Genomic DNA, 20238 nt, shown 5'->3' on the forward strand with positions numbered 1-20238 from the left:
AAACGCATATACTATTTGCCATTTAGTGTTCTTGTTTATGTATGTATGTATGTATTATGTCTTAGGGTATTGTAAGTGTATATGTATGTGTAGGTGTAGTGTTTTAGGTATATTAAAGGTGTTTTGTGTCCCATTCCCAAACTATCAAGATTTTATTGTTTCAGTATATACTATTTACCACCAATTTTTCACACCAGTAACGTATTTTATTGTAGTATCAACCAATCTCAGTTTTTATTTATATTTAATAGTATTTTATGTCAGTTGTATTAGTCTTCTGTGTGGTATCAACCAGTGATCTTAATACGGTCACATCATAACATTATAAGTAAGCGCACAGAACACTGTTCCTTTTAGAAATAGTCTTCTTTTGAAAAAACATCCCTGCTAGGTGGCATAGTTTTTGGGGTCTGTGTTGCTTATCCATAATGTCACATGACCACTTTCTCCGCCGTAGCCACCCACACAGACTGACCACCCACCACTAATGCGAAGGTAGATATATCGCAAGCCAGTATGATGTCACGTCCGCCATCTTTAATCGATCAACGTGTTTTCGTCTGGTGGTGACGCCAAATTTGAATTATGACTTAACAGCTGCAATCATGTTTTCGTTATCTTGGATTATGAAATAACAGTACCATCATGTTTTTGTCTGGTGAAAGCATCATTATTTGTATTACTTTGCAACGTGCGCGACGGCTCAGTCGCCCGCCGGCTCTTCCCCTTCCCTCGTTCCCCTTTAAACCCCTCCCTCCATCCCTTCTGACGTCCGCGTGACGTAGGCACCTCCTTCCAGGCCTACTGATCGCAACACTAGCGCCATCTGGATTTTTTATATATAGGGCTGTTTTTCATTTGCTCGTTCTGTTCTGTTCCGGGAGCGATCGCCGTGAGGGGTACTTCGGTGTTGCGCCATGTTACGCATGGCTAGGATGTGCTTTCTGGTCGGTGTCTTATATTTTAGATAGTTCAGTAGTTTGCCTTCTGCGTCCATGTTTGTCTTCTTTTTCTTTTGGGCTCGTAAAGTAATGATTGCTGGACACCGACTCTATTTCGTAATTATCTGGTTTGCATTGCCAGTGTGTTTTACATAAATTGCATTAATTGGCTTTCCTTAGTTATTTTTTTATGTTCTCTTCGAGGCCATGTGTTTTGTTAAGGGTAAATTTTTCCTGGCCTCCTTGTTTGCCTTGTGTTCATTTCGAAGTTGTTACTTGCTTCTGACCCATTTTCCGTTGGGGCGTATGTCGTTTTCTCCGCCGCACCTCTCACGTCCGGACCGACAGCATTCTCTCTAGATTTACTTGTATGGATTTTAATAACGATAGCACGCAAATTGTATACTGACTATTTGTATTGATCACGTGTATTTACGTAATTTTTTTGTACTTAACATTGCTCCCTCTTTATTGGCAGTTCACTTGTCATGTATTGTCCCTCCATATTCATATGGGGCTTGAGTTAATCGATAATAAAGTTGTGTATTTCTGTCACGATATGTATGCTTTTTCTTTAGGGGCTTTTGACTTAACTTTCCGCACAACACGTCTGGCACTCTGCCTGACCCTATTACCAGGGTCAATGCTTTTTTGTCATTTATCTATTTATTAACGTAATTGAGGTAAAGTGAAGTAGACCCTCCTTCCCCTTCACGATACTTCAACTTGCTACCGGGAGCTATGGTGTCATGTAGTACACACGTCATCTGCCAGAGTGTGTAGCCGCCATATTGGTTTAATTTTTACCAGCTATAGTGCAGTATTATTTATTTATTGCCAAGGTATATACCATATTGTCAGTCGTCCGGCCGCCATCTTGGAAATCGTAATTATTTAAACACTTAATAAAAGCTGCTTAAATTCCTAATTATCCGCTTCTAGTAAGATTCTGATGACGTAATTGCCGAACTTAAGGAAGTTTGTAATTATTAAGCTAGAAATTCATTAAAAAATTCTAAAAATTATTAAAACATTAATTTTTATATGCATAGATGATTTCTATATATTTTCGTTTTTAATGCGATCCTTGCTCGATGTAAAACAAAGCGTTAAATTTAGAGGAAAAAATTTATTTATTTTAATTTAACATTGATGTGATAGGTCCGTGAAACAAAATAACAAATTTACAAATAAATAATTAAGTACCGTATGTAAATTCTACAAACACAATAAACAAAGCAAAATACGAGTGTTTATCGATGTCGGTAATCTTCTTAGAAGGCAGAGCGAGTCCTTTTCATGTGATTTCAGGGCAGTTCTACGTGACAGTCGATTAACCAGACATGTCCAGTCAGCAAGGCACATACAGTTAGATGACCAGACACGACCAGCCGATTGGTGGGGCTAACACAGCCAGTTGATGGCCAGCCACGTCCAATTTTAATATCAGTATAGTCAGTAGCCAAGATCCTTAATTTTCGATACTTAGCATATGTACATTTCAAACAGTTTATGTAAGATGTCAAACTTATATACCAGACGTTTCAGTACCACGAGACCAATCATGACCTCACTACAGACTTGACGATGCGCAATTAACTAAAAGAACGAACTTGCTCCAACCGCTCAAATGCTCCATCTTCTCTAAGTACTCCAATGATCAATTGCTCTAGTGTTATAACAACTCCAAGTGCACAAATCTACAATACTCCAATTTGTTCTAGTACTCCAATAGCTCCGAGTACCTACTCCAATGCTCCAAGTGTTCCAACTGCTCCAACTACATTTGGCTCCATATAATTGCAATTCCATTTTGATCGAACTTGCTCCGATTGCTGGAATTATATTTATTATTTATCTCCAAGTTGTTATTCATTGGTGATGATTTGTACGTCTTTAAGTTAGAAGTTGTAAGTAGTGTAGAATAGGGGCTCCGAGCCCTGGCTTCTGGCTGTGGTGCTTGGTGCCAACCGCCATCTTGGATTTGTGACGTCATGGTGGCCATTTTTGGTGTCATATTTCCTCAAAATTCCTAAAAAAAATCCCTATTTTAAGGGAAAAATTTCTGTTTTGAGGGAAAATTTCCTGCTTTAGTCCTCAAAAATGCCAATGGCTTATAATTCCCCAAAGTGGCTTAAATTCCCCAAAGTGGCTTGTCCATGTGGAATTTAAGACACTTTGGGGAATTTAAGCCATAGGATGACATGACAGCCATTTTAAATTATGACTTAACTTTTTCAATTATCGTTACGGCCGCCAACTTGAAAAACCGTAATTTTGATACTAGAAAATCGGGAAAATTTTTAATTAATCAAATATTAATAAAATGTTATTTATAAACAACGTTGCAATTTTCGTTACGGCCACCACCTAAAAAATCCGTAATTTTTATGCTATAAATTTGGGGAAAAAATTAAAATTTATAAAAAAAAAATAATAATGTAAATCACATCTTAAAAATCGGTAATTATTATCAAATTTTAATGAGAAAAAATTTAAGATTTATAAAAAAATTAATTAATCAAATTTTAATAAAAAATTATTTAAAACACGCTTATACATCCTTGGTTCGAACCCGGCAGTCAAAAATAAAAAAAAATACGACAGATCCTTCCTTCATGGAAGCCGCCGATAGACTGAACTCCCACCATTAATGTCAAGGTATATATCGACAGCTAGTATAAAGTCACTTTCGCCATCTTATTTTCATCTGTTGGAGGCCACCATCTTGTTTTCGTATGCTAGAGTGCGCTACCACCATGTTAGTTTAATTTTTTTCCACTACACCTTTCAACTAGGCCTTGACTGTTGACCTTGACCTTTGACCTTGACCTTTGATCATTCATTTGACATTGACCTTTAACATTGACCCCAGTGACCATCTTGGATCCATCATCTTGTGTTCAGTACTCTATACCAGTAGCGCTAGTTAACACACATCACCTGCTAGAGGACATCGCCACCATCTTGTTTTCAATACTTGTTACTAGGAGCGCTGGTGTCATGTAGTACACTTCATCTGCCTGTGTGTGTTGCCGTCATATTAGTTTAATTATTAGCCACTCGAGTGCAGTATTATTTAATAACAGACAGTTATCTCTCACGGCATCCACCATTTTTAAATTTGGACGACATCTTAGAAATTCGTAATTATTGACACTAAACCGACCGGGCATACTTTGCCACCAACTTGATGTGTCTGGCCAACAACTGGTCATGCCTGGTCGCTGACTGGACAGGTCTAGCTGATAATGGACATTTTGGCCACAAACTGATTGTACCTGGCCGCTGATTACGTGCTTGGCTACTGAATAGACATGTCTAGCTACCAACTGGATGCATCTTCTCACCTACTGGCTATTGAATAGACGTGTCTGGCTACTGACTGGGTGTATCATGCCAACAACTTGATGTATTTGTCCAACCTATCTGACTTTCCTAGACAACCAACTGGATATGACTGGGCACCAATTGGACGCGCCTGTTTAATCGTCTGTCATGTTTATCTGCCCTGAAGGCACATGTAAAGGCATTCAAAGCACTTGCTTCGCCTCCTAAGAAGATTGCAGAAATCGAGAAATACTAGGCCTCGCGGTTCCTATTTACTCATTCTATTTGCCTGACTTTGTACATGGCCTGGCTTGTGGTTCGGAGACGTTTTGCTTATAAATTTGTAGTTGGCGCTCTTTTTTTTTTTTTTTTAAAGCGCACAGAGTACAGCCCATTGTAGTCGTAGTGATATCAAGAAACATATTTATTCAGCCGGTAGGAGTCATTGTTTGCAATGACGGTGATTAATTAAATAAGTATATAATCTTTTGTATTGACCAAGGATCGAACCGAGTACACACATAATTTCAAACATGATATTTAAAGGTTTTTTGATAATTTTTAGAATTATTTTCCGTATTTCTAGGTTAATTATTATGAGTTTACAATATGGCGGTGAATATGTCATCATCGGCTTACTGAAGGATGGTACCTGAGGAATTTAAGCCGCTCTTAGGATTTTGCCCATGTTTTATTAAAAAGTGTCTCTTTTATTACCTAGAATAAACATGTTTGCATCAAGCAAGGATCTAAACAAGGACAGGGATCGATATAATCAATCAGTTAATTATGAGTAAATTTTTAATGAATTTTTGGAGTTTCCCGGAATTTACAATTAAAAAAATTATAGAGCGTTAAGATGGCAGTCAATATTTGATCATCGTCTTACTGGTGGCTGTTACTAGAAGAATTTAAGCCTATTTTAAGACTTTCTACCATATTTATTTAAATTAATATAATTTTAATTAAATTTGAATTTGTTCTTCGATCAAGTAGCGAACCAAGGACAGGAACCGATCGAATCAATCAATTTATTAATTGCAGGTTTTGATGATTTTTGGAATTTTTCCCTAATTTCTAGTTAAATAATTACAGTTTTCCAAGATGGCGGCTAAGGCAGCCGACAAGAAGACAGGTGCCCTGGCAAAAATTATACTGCACTCTAGAGGGGAAAATTAATATAATAAGGTGGTAGCGCCCTCTATCAAACGACGTATGTACTATGTGTAACTAGCTCTTCATGTAGATGCCTCCAGCAGATGAAAACAAGATGGCGGCCTCCAGCAGACGAAAACCAAATGGCGGATCCAAGATGATGAATGTGAGGTCATACTGACTGGCATAATATCTACCTTGGCATTAGTTGTGGGAGGTCAGTCTGTCGGTGGCTTCAATGGAGGAACGATCCATCGCTTTTTGCTTTCATCGAGTTAGAACCGAGGACTTAATGACGTAGTGGGTTTTTACATTTTAATTTTATAAAATTGTATTAAAATATTTTTTTATTTAATTAAAAATATTTTTGAATATTACGATAATATTTTCAGATGTTCAAGATGGTCGACTTGATGTTTAAATTTCAAAATTAGGGAATTATTTTCTTAAAATTTTTATTATTATTGTTGTTTATATTTATTTATATGTTTCAATTTTTTAATCGATTTGTCCCGATAATAATGTCGGAATTGAAAATAGCCACCATAACATCACTTTTCTAAATGGTGGAATTATGTTCCATTAAATTTTTATTAATTGTAATTTTTAATTTTTAATTTTTTTTTCAGATTTGGGCGAGATCTAGTTCAATGTCAAAGCTCCCTTCCAGAGGTTTATAGGAGGCTTGTTAATGGGGAATGTATGCCTATGTGTGGAATTTTAGACCTTTGAAGGCAAAAATATTTTGAGTCATTTAGAAAAAAATTTTAAACTTTTTATTAGAATTTTTATCTCAAAAATGGAAATTTTGATTTTTTGTTTGGGGGGGGGGGGGGGATATTTTGAGCAAATTTTTAGTAATTTGTTGGCAAAATTTGGAAAATTTTGAAGGTTTAGGTCAAAGGTCAAAGTCATTCAAGATGGCTGACATGATGTAATTGCGGTTGATCATGACTCCATCCACAATACAGTTCCTGGCTCCTAGGCTCGGAGAACTACCATCAACACTAGTTTCAACAGCTATTCAGGTAACAATAATTTGACTAAAATAATAATTCTGTATTTGCTAATACTATTCCAAAAATTGCTGTATCTTTTTTTTATTTTTTATTTTTTATTTTTTTTAGATATTTATGAATTCAGTTTTTTGACTGGGTTTGGAAACAATCAGAATATTTTGAGAATAAAAAATCCAATCAGTGAGCAAAAAAATATATACATTCATTTAAACGGACACATTTTCTTATCTCCATGACATGATTGATTAAGATGTATAAGTGGTTGGTCACGATTTTTTTGCATGGGAGGTATTGTATTATCTAATACAGTGTAATAAAAGTTTATCCTGTGTGGCGTGATCGTGTTGCATAACATTAAATAAACACTGCAAAAGTAACATAAAAATGAATGATTGTTTTAATTAGATAAAAAGTACAGTAGCACGTATCTCGCACGAACCAACATCTGGGTTGCTAAACCTATTTTCACGCTTTTCTGAAGCCTGACTAAGTTCTTCTTATGGACTACAGTAGAGGGAGCATAGGCATTCTGGATATCTAAAGGATATGCAAATTAATGAATTCATCATTGTAACCCCTTTTTCCTCCACCCGCTTCCCTACCACTCCTCCCCCACCCCATACTCTGTCAGTCAACATTAATTTTTTTCCATCGTTCTATTGTTTTCTCCCCCTATAACTGGGTGGTCCCCTTCCCCACTCCCACTTACGTCACCCCAACAAGGGGGCTAAGCCCATTAATCATTATTAAATTTTTTTCTGTTTATTTATTGGTGTGGACAGGTCTACTCCCTCCCACCACTCCTTCTACCCCTCTCCCCCCTCTGCAAACCCTAACCACTCATTCCCACAAATTATATTTTCTTTTGATTTCCTGCTGGACTAAGTTGAGTAATTGGGGGATAGATGTTGTCGTCCATCTTTGATTTGGCTATCTTGAATGACATCACAGTTAGTTGAGAAGTTGGTAGGTAGGTGGTAGCACCACAGTCGCTGTGTTATATTTTTGTATTGTAAAAATCTGAGATCCATGATCACTCCTGTGATCTCGAGGTTGGGATATGAGCACTTTGTCCACTCGATCACCGACTCAATTGAAAAGCAGAGAAGTAAATAAGGTATATAAAAATAATAATGGAGGTGTAGTTGAAATTTTAAAGTTGAGCGAAATTAATGTTGTGGGTATTCAAATAAATCATTAGGAGGAGGAGAGGAATGTGAATGAAAGGGGAAGGAGGACTAAGGAGGAAGCTGGAAGAAGTTAAGAGAGGGGAAGATGAAATGCTCAAGTATGTAATTAATGGCATGGATATCACAGCTAGAGTGTAGTATCAGAGATGGATACCAGGATCACCACCATATTTGATGTCAGAAATGGCAGAAAGAGTGTGTCACCATATTTTATTTTCAAAATGGCCACGAGGTTCGCTAGTGTCTTCTTGAGATTGTTGTGTTACTCGCACTAGGGTATATTTCCAAAAATGGCGGGCAGACCGCACGACAGTCGCAATCTATAATTGCGTTACTCACCACTAGGGTATCAAAATGGCAGGAAGAACACACTACATGTAATGCTGGAAATGGCGGCAACATTTCAAAATGACGGAACCGTTATGTTTCGTGCACCTGATGCATGCAATATGACTTGTACAAATTTTCGAAAATACTCCTACACTTTGCACTTCAAATATGTTTAATTCCATAAATTAATTTAACTTTATAAATTCTCATGCAATATTAGCTTAAAAAATGGTACTCACCACAAGTTGGTGTATTCCACTTACACGGCAGTATTCCCGAATGTCACACGCAAAACATTTTATCCCCCCAAAGGCAAATATGCTAAGACATAACTAGTTAGAGGGTATTCTCGCCATCATGCATTCAGCTGCAACATTTAGCTACAAATGTATGAATGACCATTAAAACCCTGACTTGAGACCAATAATATTCCTACTGTAAATAACAATTGGAGTATTACTGATAAGGGATAAACACAAAAGTGGGTTACCCCACTAACTAATTCCTACATCCAAAATCTTAATATCTAAACAAATGAATATATATAAATCACTCTTCCTCCTTGTAGCCTCGAGGTGTAATCACCGGTGGCTCGACCTTCTTCACTTATCTCCCCCCAAGCTACGTTCTTCTTCAATTTCTTCCCCATCCTTGTTTGGTCCATAGTCCACGTCCTTTCCCTCTTCCATTACAATATAATCTTCTTCAACATCTTCATGTACATTTTCATGAACTTCGTCGATATCCCAGCCTAACATCTCGTCAAAAAATTTATATATTTGCACAACATTTAACACAACCCCAAATAGCGTGGGCATGACTGTAAAAAATACTGTGACTGCTGCTGAGTTCAAACAAGAAATGCGGGCTTAGCCTTGACCAAACGTACGGACATCCCTCTTCCTCCTTCTTTCACCCCTTTCACATCGCGAGAAACACATTCCCCAGGATAAAAAGGGTCCTCAGTCTTTTCCCGAGTGACTTCCTCATAATTAAAACACAAAGGGAACACTTATAACTTCTGCCATCCGTCACCGAGGCTCGTCACAGCCGCGCAACTTTCAACTTTCCGCCGGACCTCACCTGCGTCTTGGGCGGGTCAGAGAAATGTACAGTAGTTTAGAAAACTGCTCCCATTTCATTCTCCCACTGGAGGGGCACTTCGAGAGTCAACAACAACAGATTAGTCATGCGCAATCCACGTTCGTAACGTAGGAGTAAAACCAACCCATGACACTAATAGAAGAGTCTTCGTATGCTTGTGAATCTTCACAACGAAGAAAGCATCACGGAAGTTGGTAGGTTGAATCTCTTCATTATAAAAGTCTCCTTTTTATTTTAATTACTATCAAGATCTGATATATTAAAATATTTTGCGTATTTTTACAATTTTGAATAATTAATTCGTCCAAATTGCCAGGTATCCTTTCGTAAAAATGATTTATGACGTGAAACATCCACAAAATCGCCAACTCGCGCCTTAGACCTGAGGTGATAGATTTTCTTAATGATTCTGTATACATTTTTCAGCTGAGTTGTCGGTTATGCCTTGTGGAGGAATATTTATTGCTCTATGATGTCTGGAGTTGTATGTACGTAGAACATCAGGCAAAATCATAAACCACTTTTCAGTACTACGTATTGTCATCACACGACAAATCAGAGATTGCAATGAGCGATTAAAACATACAATAACAGTTGCCTTGATTTAACTGTTTATGGAATAATGTGTTAATCCATTTTCTTTCATTATTTCATGAAATGATTTATTATAAAACTCTTTACCAAAATCGCTCTGAATTTTGGCAAAATGGCCCGACTTTTTTGGAATATTTTTTGATCGCTTTATAAACACAAATTCCTGTCTTGGGTTTAACAGGTTCAGCATAAGCGCACTTAGAATAAACATCAATTGCGATTAGAATATACTTGTAACATTTATTTTTAGAAGAATATGGAATGTATTCTACAATATATATTTACATTAAATTGTGCAAACCTCGCATCTCTACTTTTCGCCATGGAAAAATACTACGAGCGCCTCAATGCAACACGTGTGCCATGGTGCACCGTGCACTAATATTGAAATGTAGCCTGATTCACGTAGTTCTTCCATAATGAAAAGTAGGCTAATTCGTTACTATGTGAAGTATTTCCTGCAGCCTCGGAAGCCATTAACAACTTTAATCTGTCTACAAGTTCATTCCATGAATCCTAGAACACACAAAATTGATTTTCCTCTAAGTCCTATTTTTGTATTAAACCACTCTTCTGAGACATGCCAATGCTTGGGAATAATTTCTTTGTAATATCGAATTTAGGATGCATAACACTTTTATAATGCATGCTATAAGATTCATTGCACTTATAAATGGCTCCTGTAATCTCCAATAATTCTTTATATTGTTTTAAAGCAACCAACGAATACATTTTTGGCTCCCTAGAATCCACACGAATAATATATCTTTCTTCCCCTTATACCACCTATTTTTACGTTTATAAACGGCATATGTTGTGTCATTTAGCCAGGTGTTGAAGCCTGACTGATAGACCTGAGCCTCTTCGCCTATGTATTCATTAGACGCAACATGCAAACCAGCCCTGCGTTTGCTTGATCGGACAATTGGGGGTAAGTCTTCATTATCTGTACTCTCCTCGCTAGATAAAGAACGTTTCAAAAAGTTTTTTTTTCAGACTTTGGGTTTATAATTTCCGGTTTCACATAATTGAGTCATTGCTCATAGACGGCGTCTTCCCAATCTTACCCAAACGTAAAGTTATTGGTTCAAAATTAATTTCATTCACAGAATCCCGTTCAAGCTGGAGTTTTTTGGCCAATAGATACTTGGCACGCACGTCTTTAATAACTTGCTCCAGTTTACCAGCCTTGACCAACCTGACTGAACCCACCCAAGCAAGGAAGACTTTGATACGCTGTTAGTTTACAGGTTTCGAGGCCCGAGATTTCGAACCTCGATTAGAGCTTTGTTTCAGAGGTGCAGGTTTTCCAACAACAGTCACAGTAGGTTTAAGCTGACAGAAATTAACCTATCAAGAATGTTTTTTACACCATCAATGGAAAGAACTAACTGAGACAGTCGTTGCATGAATATCATTTCTAGATCCAAATTTTTGCAAATATTCATTCTTATTTCCCCGTAGCATAATTTTAGCTTCAGCTACAACTGCACGACTCACAGCATCCTCAAAAATATATATTTTTTTCTCCAACAGAAGAGAGTGCATTTTACCGAATTTTGCGGGAATGTCGGAAATACGTGAATTCAACTGAGACAATGAATGCAGCCTATTGACTTCAATATTTCCTATAGATTATGAATCGTTAAAAATATCTTAAATTCTTTGAACGGCTGTATCATCTCTTCATTCAAACTGCGCATCGCATTTGTCATAACTTTTGAAATACTATGAGTAGTATATCCGGACACAGGGTGCAGGGTGTGGTGGCTGTGGTGCCGACGGCCATATAAGATTATGTCACGGCAGTCATTTTGGTGTCAAATTTCCACAAAATTCCTGAAAAATTACTCAGAATTCCTAAAAGTTTCCCTATTTTTAGGGAATAATTCACGTTTTGAGGGTAAATTTCCAATTTCTTCCTCAAAAAATCCAGAGAGGTCAAATTTCCTAAGAGTGGGGCAATTTTTTTTTCAGTACGGGGCAATTTTCCTCAGAGTGGGGTAATTTTCCCTCAAAAGCCCTAGCAGAGACCTTGAACTTGAACGTAGTCTTGAAATTCTTTAATCTATAACAGGAAAATTTCGAATAATTTAAAATATATAAATATATATATAATTGCCTACTTTAAATGTTTAGTTACTTAAATCATTTCAGTCCTCGTTTCGATTCCCCACGTTAAAATAACAATTAAAAACCAATTTAAATGATATTTTAATAAAAACTCTTCTCACATAACACCCACCAGCTTAGATTACAATATTTTAAAATTATTTCATGTTAGCCATTTAGAAAATCCATAATTTGTATCCTAATAAATCGGGAAAAATGTTTAAATTAATAAAAAAAATTATGAATAAAATTTTAATAAAAACTAACTTGCATCATGGAATCCTCGGTTAGAAACCTTTGGGGTCAATTGATTATAAATGGCAACAGATTTTTCCTACATGGAATACACTAATGCCAAGGCACATATTACGTCATTCGGTATGATATCATGGCGGTCATCTTGTTTTCGTCTGCTAGTTTGTATCCAACATATTGTTTTCGTCTGCTAGTGGGCGATGTCACCATATTTGTTTAATTTTTACTCACTAGAGTTCAGTAAATATTTATTTCCAGGGAGCACGCCATATTGAAATCCCCTTTCTTGAAAATCTGTAATTTTTCCGCAAAAAATTCGGGAAATATTCAAAATAACATCCAAAAATTCACTTTTAAAAATATGATTGATTCTAACACAAAACAATGCTTAGTTTTATCTTCACTGGGTGCAAAATAATATAATTTAATTACAATTACCCAAATAAAGTGACAGTTTCGAGAAATAAAACAATAAAATTACAAATAACAATTTATTACATAATTCCTAATCTACCACAAAAACATAAATATGAGCAAATAATAAATATTATTTTTGCAATGACCAGAGTCTGTTTGTTCTCAGTTGCAATTGGTCCACATGACTGAGTGTCCTTTCGCTGCCTTTTCCCTGGTATTCTTCCGCTTCGCGACAGATATTTTCAATAGCATCATTTACACGTGTTAGTTAAATGTGTGATAGGTAAATAGCAGTATTCATAGTCTTGAATGTTCTTTTACAAGTCTCGTCTTGAAATGGCTCAGGTTTATCATAAGTATAATAGAGCCACAAATTATACTTCACTGACCGAATTCTTACCAATATCTCTTCAAATTTATTAACAATATCATTGTTGACATCTGTTAGATAGGTACGAACATCTCTTAATGTAAGAGAACCATTTAGGTAATAAAAACCTTTACACATTCCACAGAATGCTGAATTGGCCAGGTAGAATTCATTTTTATTAGGTTTGAACGCACTGTGAACAGTCGTAAGTAGTATAAAACTGTAGGTCTGTGAACTGGGTCCTGGGTCCGGTGCCGGTGTCCGTCATATTGGATTGTGACATCACGGTGGCCATCTTGGTGTCATATTTTATTACAATTCCTCAACCATTACTCAAAATTACTCAAAAATTTCTAAAAATTTCCCAACTTCAAGGAAACATTTCCCATTTTGAAGGAAAATTATGTCGTCATCGTTGCAATTTTCGTTACGGCCGCCATTTTGAAGTAGGTATGATGTCATCGTTTAAATTTTCGTTATGGCTACAATCTTAAAAAAACTATAATTATTATCCGATTTTTACAAGAAAACCATTTTAAAATTTATAAAAAGTTATATAATTAAATTTGATAGCAAAATTAATAAAAAGGCACTGGGTTTGAAACCACGAAAAAATTCGATTAAAAATGGCGATGGATTCAACCTCCACAGAAGCCAACGGCAGACTGACCTCCCAACACTCATGTCATGGCAGATTTTACGCCATTTGGTATGACGTAATGGTGGCCAAAGGTTTTCGTTTTCTAGAGGCCGACATATTGGATCCGAAATATTGTTATTGTCTGTTAGAGAGCGCTTCCGCCATAATAGTTTAATAATTACCCGCTGAAGTGCAGTATTCATTTATTAATGTGGCATCCGCAATATTTATATTTGGCCGCCTTCTTGTAAATATGTAATTTTTTAGCTATAAATTTGGAACATTTCCAAAATATATTAAAAAATTCACTGATTAAAATAATGATTGATTCGTTCACTTCTGTCCACCGTTTGATACCATGCAGTAGAGGATTAATTAATTTTTTTTTTATATATTAAACAGTCGAAGGTCCGGGGAAAAATAACAAAAAATCATCAATATTACACGAATCAACAGGTCAAAAGAGTTAGCATTCACGCCAAGTGCCAGTCACTTATATAGTAAGAACCACGTATTCGATACCTACCCGTCACTGTGTATTTTTTCTTTGCGTCATGTGGAAAAGTAAATCCAAATGCGAAGTTAAAAGTATTCACGTACGACTAGTCAAAGTAACTAAATACAAGCTCGTTAACCACAAAAGTTAAAAAAAAAAATCACGAGGCAGAGGTCGCCTGAACGAGAATCGTCTACCGACGCGCGGGGAGAGATTCACAAGCCTGCAGACGTGTCAGGTAACCAACAACCTGACCTCAACATGCGTCACACACGCCTCCGTCCCCGGCCGTATCGCTAACACGTATAAATCGCTGCTGAAATCATAACCCGGTACATGAAAAGTACTTGTTGGAATCGCCTCAAAGTACGAAAAATGGAACGAGAGTAGAAAACGAGCCTAATAAAGAAACATTTGCGCCCAGAATAAATTTGTAGTGCATATACCAGAGTCTAACCCAGGCCATATGGTACAAAAAAATAAATTGCCACGAATAATAATAAACAAAAAATTTTCATACAGACAAAAATAATCAGAATCATGAAACTTATTTTTTTCTATACTTACTAACATTTTCATGTTCAATACAGACGTATAGACCAGGCGTCTCCGAAACACGAGGTCAATCTTGACTTAACTTTAGTCTTGACTACATACATTTAACGAAACAACACACATATTCAACAAAAGAAAAGAAAACACATTTAACGAAACGACACAAATTCAACAAATGAAAAGAACGCACAATGTCCGCAATGAACACGCAATGAACATGCAATACACACACACTTGACACGGAATGAACACGCACTGTACACAACGAACACGCACTGTACACAACGAACACGCAATGAACACACTAATCACACACCGAGCTGTGTGATGCTTGTATAGTTGTGTGGACAAAGTAGATGGCTAGTATGGAGAGTACTGCGGAGTGGGGTGTTGTGAAGGGGGTCGGTAACGCGCCTCTGAATGATATTGTGTTAGTGGGGGGGGGGGGGGGGGAGAGGGTAGTGTGAAGGTGTACGTGTTTTTTTATTAAATAGTTTTAAATATTTAAAAAAATATTTTATTTAATTCGACTACTTGTCACGACTAACAAAAATATTTTTATTCGATATGAAGTGCATCTCGTAGCGGCAGTAATGGCTTAGGTGAGTGTTGTAACTGCATCATATACACTATAGCGATCAGACATTAAGTTGAAATTTAAAATGTTATATGTTGGATGTAAATATTTTGGCAGTTTGGTTGTTGTTGTTGTTTCCATTTTTTATATAGTTTCAGTTTTTTGTTGCATACTTGCAGTTTTCATTGTATAGTTTCCATTTTCTGTTGTATAGTTTCCATTTTTGTTATATAGTTTCCGTTTTTTGCTGTAAAGTTTCCGTTTGTTGCTGTATTGTTCCCGTTTTTTGTTTTATAGTTACTTTTTTTGCTGTATAGTTTCCGTTTTTTTGTTTTAAAGTTTCCGTTTTTGTTGAAAAGTTTCCGTTTTTGCTGTATAGATTCCGTTTTTTGCTGTATAGTTTCCATTTTTGGTATATGGTTTCAGTTTTTTATATATAGTTTTTGTTGTATAAAATATGTTCTTAATTTAATAAATAAGATTTTACCTACATGATACTCATTATTTTTTTAATTTTTATAACCTTTATCCTCCAAGGTACTGATACTTAAAAATGTCTTAGAGAATGGTAAAATGTAATTATACGCAGATATTAAAATATCTTCTTTCATGCAGCTTTTAAATCACACGTACGCAAACACGGACTTGTGAGGACTCTGAAAAATTTCTGGTCCGCTAAGATGGAGTAATAAATTAAAAAAATTAAACTAACTAAATATATTTAATTATCATGATTAAAACCATCGCATCTACAACGATAGTATTGATAACATATACCACAGACTATACATAAAAACATCATAAATGACTATGCCTTTAACAAAATATGGCGGTCTTAAAAAAAATTACTTTGGATTTTTTGGCCTATAAGGGTCATAATAACACTGGCAGGTTATAGAAACTCGACCTTACATACATACACTAAAATACTTTAGGAGCCAATACTCGATGACGACATCCACAAAGATGGCGGGTCCAAGATGGTGGTCTCCATCAGATGCTGGAGATGCTAAAGTAACATAATGTGCTATGCACAGGAGTGGCGCGTTCGATGATGATGTAATGTAAAGTTTAATACAAAAGTGGAGTGCTCGATGATGATTTAATTGTAATGTAATGTGCAATGCATATGAGTGTGGACACTCGATGATGATGTAATAGTAATGGAATGTGCAATGCATAGCAGTGGGGTGCTGATGATATAATCTTAATGGAATGTGCTATGCATAGCAGTGTGGTGCTCGAGGATGATTTCATCGTAGAGGAATGTTCAATGCTTAGGAGTGGGATACTCGATGATGGATGTAATCGTAATGGAATATGAAATGTATGGAAGTGGGGCGTTCGCTGATGATGTAATCGTAATGGAATGAGTAATGCATAGGAGTTGAGCGTTTGATGACGGTTAAATTTAAATAAAATTTTATAAAATATTTTTTATACATTTTTAAAAATTTCTCCCGATTTTCTAAGTTAATAGTTACGGACTTTAAAGATGACTGGCATGATGAGCTAAGTCAAAATGGTGAACTGTTCTAGAAAACAAAATGACGGGATGTTATAGAAAACAAAGTGGCTAGATTTGCTAGAAAACAAAATAGCGGAATATTCTAGAAAATAAAATGGCGGAATATTTATGAAAAACAAAGTGGTCTTCGGAAGTAACGTAATCGAAGATGACCGACGCGATCCCTAAATCTGCGCCCTAATAAATGTATGAAATGACAGGTAATAGGGTTTTACAAGTTAAACTAGCACTCCCCAAAATAGGAGAACTGACCCTCCCTGCGGATCTTGCGACCCCCCCCCCCCCTCCTTTCGGATCTTGCATCTCCGGATATCCTACAGCAGATAAAAGGGGGATATTTTCTCGAAAAAGGAAATTTTCCCTCGAAAAAGGGAAATTTTGGTGCATAATGAGGTCCTTTGAGGTGTTTTGCCACCAGAAGTGACGTAATCCAAGATGTTCGCCGGAAATTAAGTCATCCAATATGGCCGCCGTGGCTCCTTAGCTCCCGAACCTCACCCCCTGTCCCAGGATGAACTATAGATACCTACTGATGCCTGTCAGATTCTCTATCCGCCACCTGTCTCAAAACTCTCATTTTCCTACTTATAATATGCAAGGCTAAAACGAAACATTAATTTTGAAGTGGCAAGCCGAAACAAGTAATTTAATTATCAAATTTGAAAGCTAGAAGTTAAGCGGCCTCAATGAAACAATTTATGACCAACTAGCAAGAAAAACTGAGACGAAAGAGGTTGAAAATAATGCTTGGAGTTGCTCACATGCCCTACGGAGATGCTATTGCGCCTGCGCAGCGCACCAGAGGAGAGGAAACACATAACCAGGCAGGGGGGAAGAAGGAATGGTGGGAACAGAAGGACGGACGGTTGGCGTGCAGATGACATCACAAAGCGTTCGATTACGCTTCAAATATTCCAGCCCAATTCTCTCAGTGAGATAAAACGTCCCTCCTATTATTCGGGTAATATTAAACAAAAGGTTCAGATTTTCATCCAAAGACAGCACATAGTGCCTTCTGAGACCACACAATCTTGAGTTATGGTGAAGCGCAGTAATAGGTTAGTGGCCCTGAATTTCAGCTACAAAAAAAGGTTGACAGAAACCATTGCGTGATTTATCACCTAAACTGACTGTTAAGGAATACACGCTCACTTTCCTGGAAAAAGTACATCAAAAAGTGTTGTAAGAAGACATTATTTATATCTAATTTACACATCATGAATTTCGTCCATAGAAATTTACATGATATTGCACGATCTTAATGAATTTTCACAGATGTAAGATATCCATTCTAATAAAACCCACTGAAGAAATTGGTTCTTTCATTTCAAATTAGTTTCATTAGGTTTGAAAAATGAAATCTCGACAAATTATTTTGAAAGCACGAGAGGTTGCATGTCGTGTGTGGCCAGGGCTGCAGCTGGACACGCCTCAACCACGCGGTTCCTCCGCAGAGGGCGATACCACTGCTCGCCACGAGGCTACCGCGTGTGCTGTCCACCCACACACGTCTCGCTCGTGTTATCTCAAGCACGTGCTCCAATCAGCTGTCCAACCGCACTGCCGCTGGCAGGATGACGTGGGACACGGCTCTAGACTCTTGTCTTCTGCGCACGACTCCGTCATTGAATGAACCTCAAAACCCACGTGTGTTTACAATGACATGTGGGTTTGTTTACCAATGGCTCTCCAATAGACACCCCTTGTGTTGAAATTATTCAACGATATGCAAGCAATGAATTATCACACACTAAACCATGTCAATTAAAGGCACAAAGTTGTACGAGATTGTATAAGTATAACCTCGACAACGTGGTACTTACGTCCGCCATGTCACACGCTTTCAACAGGTTCCACTGGCAATAAGCCGGTCACAATGTGGTGAACCTTACGTGTGCAGACGTCTCCATTACTAGCCATGGCTTCAACGACAACCGAACTGAGATGTAGAAAAATCCTAAATCACTGGCTGTTGATCATGTTTCCTTCTATGACTGGCGTCTCATAGTTTATGTGACTCGTGGCCATGCACAGTGGCTTAAGGCGGCGAGACCTCTGTGGGTAGTAACCTCACTCACGAATATAATTGTTTTTGCCTATGGTGAAATATACTTTGGATTCGCTTTATTTTTAATTTTTTTATATTAATTTTTTTTAACATTTGTATAATATTCCACATCACGAAACTTATGCCGTGGTGTTGAGAGTGTGATGTGTTATTGCAATTATAATTTATTTTTAATTTCGATTACTCAAAATATGTGTTGACAACATAACGAGAGTAATGGATTGGTTTCATACACTGATTAAAACCACAACTTATAAAACACAGTAATAACCATTGTGCCTATCCCCTCCCCATGCCGTAACACATTACCAATTGGTCTCGTGCTGCCTGAAGGCATTTCCGACACGGCCAGCTCCCACGCCTCTCTCCACCACTAGCCAAGCACAGCTATAATTATTTCTCCAGTAAGTCTTTAATAATATGAAATACGTGATGAAACGTTTTTTTGACTACGCATAACTCGTTCACATGTATACAAATCATATGTACGAATTTCATTATGCCATTGTGCTTGTCCTATATCTTATTATTTGTCTTGCAATTGTCGTGAGTCCAGTGAGGGTTTTGGTTGTAGATATGAGTCAATTTCACACACTATGAAAGAGGATTTTTTTTTCCTGGATGGAACGATTGTGGCTCAGACAGTTAAACTTACAAAACTGTTTAGTCATACTGTAATCTGCATGAAGGGAATACTGAATGTCTCCGTGCTATCGCGCCAGACTCCAGTAACAGTAGGCCACATCACATGAAACTAAGCTGGGAAACCAACAACCAGAGACGCGTGGCTGCGATGCAGAAGTATCGTCGTTGCACAAGGTTCCCCTGAGGCTGGTGGGTGGGCAGCCCGCGTGGCGTGTAGTACCGCGTGGTGCCTACGTCTCAGGGGCAACTGAATGAAGGTTTTTTTCCTTCGGAACCTCATCAACCGGTGATATAGAAATAATTTGCAAAATGAAACAGAAGGCGTGCGACTAGCTCTGTAGCAAGCACGCCTACCTCTTCAAAAGAGTTCGCCAGTTAATGTCGAGACGTTGCAATGTTTGCAACAAAACTGTGGACCATGATTTTGGGAGTTTTCTGCAAAAAAAAAAAATAGAAAAATCTTAGAATCAAAAAGACCTAAAAGAAATCAAAAATAAACAATGCAGCGCTACAAAGATCATTCCTACTAGTTTTCTCAAGCCTATTAATTTAGGCACCATGCATACGCATGCGAGGTGTTTCCAGCCGATGTCGCCGAGGATAGGAAAACACACGAGAAGTCACGTGATCACAGTGGCATGTAGGGAACACTGGCCCGGGCCCGAGACGGCCAGCCCCATAACCCACAGTTGTATTGCACCGTGTCTTACATGTGTTCCAATTCTATACTCTGATCTTTTTTTTTAACATACCTTATCCACAAATTTGCTCCCGAACTGCTCACACGACCACTTCGGTGACAGGTACTTGAGAAAGTTACAAATACAATTAATGGCCGCCTGTCAAATTGTTAACCAGCCATCGTTCACGCCCAACAAGCGAATCTTGAAGTATCTTATCTGGCGCTGGCAC

General features: G+C 37.3%; 1 protein-coding gene across 1 annotated transcript in view; it reads right to left on the reverse strand.

Moving 5' to 3' along the window:
• LOC134531360 (trypsin-4-like) overlaps positions 1-20238 on the reverse strand; it is a 178056-nt gene that overhangs the window by 18148 nt on the left and 139670 nt on the right. The window lies entirely within an intron of this gene.

The sequence above is a fragment of the Bacillus rossius genome, chromosome 3, assembly GCF_032445375.1.
Source record: "Bacillus rossius redtenbacheri isolate Brsri chromosome 3, Brsri_v3, whole genome shotgun sequence".
Taxonomy (NCBI): Eukaryota; Metazoa; Arthropoda; class Insecta; order Phasmatodea; family Bacillidae; genus Bacillus; species Bacillus rossius.